Here is a 3,732-nt window from a genome sequence, read left to right as displayed (position 1 = left end):
AGCCCCATATACCCGTTACCCCTGCTTTCTTGTATCTTTTGGTTTAGAAAGGGGTCCTTACTGTCACAGTTGCTTCTCTCATAGGAGATAGATGGTGAAGACTCCACCTGTTCTGATTCTCTCATGTCCCACTCGGCTACCTATGGTGTGTGCCTCCTGCAGCTGTAGGTGACTGTCATTTGCAGCCCCATAACTACAACCTGGCGATGGGGGATAGTGGGGGGGGGGGGCGGGCTGAGCCCCCATGGCCAGGATTTAATCCAGCTGGGAATGGATTTAATAATCTTGTGTTTTCCGAGAATGCATGTAGCTGCCCCACCAGTTTGCCTGAGATGGGTGGGAGGAGTTATTAACATTCCAAATTCTCCTTCATCTTTCACTCACTGGCCCATCTGTGTGGTCAAATTACTCAATGTGACCTAGATGTGTTCATCCACACCTGTCGTACGTCCCGCTCAGGTACCTACGCCCGGCGCCAAATGAATTGTTTGGTCCCATAGGCTGCATTAAGATGGGGTGAAAAACTAAGGATTTTGCTCTAGTTTGAGTTGCCAATCATTCTGGTTCCTTCGTCTTGGTTAAAAGTTGTTTATTTGTTTGGAAACCTGTTATGATACCCTGCAGAATGCAAATGGATTAAATCAAATTTCCCCCCTCCCCTCTCCTCTCCTCCATCTTCGCCTCCCCTGCCAGGCGTGGCCATTCATATTTCTCGCATGTCCCTCGTGGCTAACAGGGCCCTTGGCCTCCCACGGCTGCTGGGGACAGTCATTTGTGGCCACAGCAACAGCCTGGTGGTGGGGGATGGCGGTCCCCTCAATACTGGGGGGACTGAGCACCCTTCCTAGAAATATTGAGGGGGCTAAAGCCCTGGGTATCTACGAGGTCTGCCCTGCCTTGTACCTGCAGTCAGTCATTCCGGCCAACTGAGGCAACAAGTCCTCAGTAGAGAATCAGCTCTGCTGGGATCATTAGAATTCTGCAAATAGCAGGGGCATCAGTGCCTTGGTACTTCATCCTCTGTTGGGTTCCTCATCGTCTTTTACAAAGGAAATGGGGCTGCTGCAGTTGGACAGTTGCTTAAGACATGCCTGCAAGGAGGTGTGGGCCAGCTCTGACACAGAGCACTCTGCACCCAAAATGGCAGGAAATGCAATCAAACTTCCGAATCTGAACTACACACAGGCTAACACCAGGCAGGCCCCAGAAGAAGGATCTTTCTTGTATCTTTTTGTTTGCAAGGGGTCCTTGCTGTCATAGGAGCTTCTCTGCTAGGAGAGGTACGGGGTAGGTTTCTTTTCCTGCTTCTGCTTTCCCAACAAATATTTTAAATTGCTAAATTATGGCTTGATTTTTGTATTTTTTGTTAACTGCCTTGATCTTTTCAGAAGAAAAAAAAAAAAATCAGTGACCGTTGATGCCAGGAGACCACCGGATCGTGAAAGGCCAACCAGCTCATGCCCAGTATGATAGGCGGACCCGCCAATGTGGCCACGTGAAAGGCGATGACCTCGGAGTGGGTAGACACCCGCATCCTCATGGGAGGCGTTTGATGGGTCACTTCACCTCCCAACAGTTCTCTCCCAGCAATTGTAGTGACTTGCAGCGGAAAATCCAAAGGCCTCAGGTTCAGTTGGTGCTGCTCTGCAAACTCCTTGAAGAAGAAGAGTTGTTTGGATTTGATATCCCGCCTTTCACTCCCCTTCAGGAGTCTCAAAGCGGCTAACAATCTCCTTTCCCTTCCTCCCCCACAACAAACACTCTGTGAGGTGAGTGGGGCTGAGAGACTTCAGAGAGAAGTGTGACTGGCCCAAGGTCACCCAGCAGCTGCATGTGGAGGAGCGGAGACGCGAACCCCGTTCCCCAGATTACGTGACTACCGCTCTTAACCATTACACCACAGTGGCTCTCCAAAAATGACGCCGAAGCTCCGGAATCAACCAAAGCCAACTCCTCCACCGCGTGGCCATTCGGGAGCTCTAAGACCACCTTCAACATTATGCTTGCTTTGGGGTGTCCGAGCCGAGGACTTTCGCTGTTGCTCCCGCCTGGCTGTTGCCTCGGTTCACCACCAGCCAGGCTTCCCCGTTTCCCGAAGTCTGGGGTTCCTCTGCCTCTGCCTGCTGGGTGGCCCCAACCATTCCCTGTGTGCTGGTCCCAGGGGGAGGTTACAGTGAGGCGTGGTCAGAGTCCGGTCCTGGGTTGAGGGTCTGGAGACTGTCCACCCAAGGGCGAAGCGGGGTCCAAAGCGAGGGGCCGGGCAAGGTCGGGAGCTCTGGAAGAACAGGTCTGGGTGCTGGCAGAAACAGGTTTCCAACGACGTTGCTCCCGCAACCTGGCCTTTATCTTCTCTGAGGCCAGGGGCGGTCCCGGCCCACAGGTGACCCGCCTCTCCTGGCCTTAAGGCGAGCACTCCTCCTGAGAGAACCCAGTTCCCTCCGCCTCTCTGCCCTGAGCCTCTGCAGCTCAGGAGAGGCTGGAGGGTTACTGGACCCAGGGGGAGGCTCACCTTCCCCTGACAGGGCTGGGAGAGGCGCACCTGTAGGCAATTGGTCCTCAATCACCTCCGGAGCCAGAGTGGATTCATCTGGTGTCTGCTCCTGAGGATCCGACACAGGTGCAGGCGCTTCAGACTCAAGGCCCTGCCCCGGCTCAGCCGGCCTTGGAGGCGGGGACTCCTGTGCAGGCTGGGATTCCTCCGGTTCAGTCTCTGAATCAGATTCCCAGGCCATCACACCCTGCCAGTTACGACGCTCTGGACACACTCTGGCAAAGTGCCCCGTTTTCTGACAGAAAAAACATCTCTTGGCAGCTTGCCAGTCTTTCTTCTCTTTGCCACCCGGCCGTTGAGCTTTCGAACCTTCCTGCGCACGGGCTGAGTCTATTTCCATGGGCTCCGGCTGTTGTTGACCTTCGGAAGCAGCTGCCGGCATTTCAGGAATGTGGTTACCATGGAAACTCCGGCCCTTGCCCTCTTTCCTTTCCCGCAGTCTGGCTTCCTGCCTCAGCCCCACCGCAAGAGCGGGGGGCCCTAGCAAGCTCATCCTTAACTTCGGTGTTCAGTCCAGCCTTAAACAAAGCTTGCACAGGCTCTGATTCCAAATCCCATCCCAGTTTGTGCACAAGCATAGCGAATTCTGACCAGTAACTGCGCACTGTAGATTTGCCTTGCTTCAAAGCCAAAAGCTCCTCCTGCGTCTTGTCAATTAAACTTTGATCTGCGTAGATAAAGTCCATCGCTTGCCAAAACTTGGGCAGACTACGATGCGCTTCATTATTAGAGGCAATCAACGGCCTGACCCAACTTTTTGTTCACACCCCCCCCCCCGACAGGAGCCTAATTATGTGAGCAACTTTCTGAGCATCGTTGGCAAACTGAGCTACTTCAAGCTCCAAAAAATATTTCATCTCCGTCTTAAAATCACAATAAGCCTCCGGATCGCCATTAAACTTTTCCACCCACGCACCTCAGTTGGCAAACTGAGCTACTTCAAGCTCCAAAAAATATTTCATCTCCGTCTTAAAATCACAATAAGCCTCCGGATCGCCATTAAACTTTTCCACCCACGCACCTTTGCCCCTCGCCAGTAGCCCACCTGTGGCTCCACCTTGAGCAGCCCTGCATTCCTCCAGACGCGACTGCAGGTCCAGTCCGGCATTCCACTTACGCAGCTCAGAAAGCTCCTTCTCCATTTTTTGCTTTTAGTTCCTCTCTCTAGCTTTCAGCAGAAG

Source organism: Podarcis bocagei (genome assembly GCF_964188305.1).
Source record: "Podarcis bocagei genome assembly, chromosome: W".
NCBI classification, from domain to species: Eukaryota; Metazoa; Chordata; class Lepidosauria; order Squamata; family Lacertidae; genus Podarcis; species Podarcis bocagei.
Note: the sequence above shows the minus strand (reverse complement) of the source record.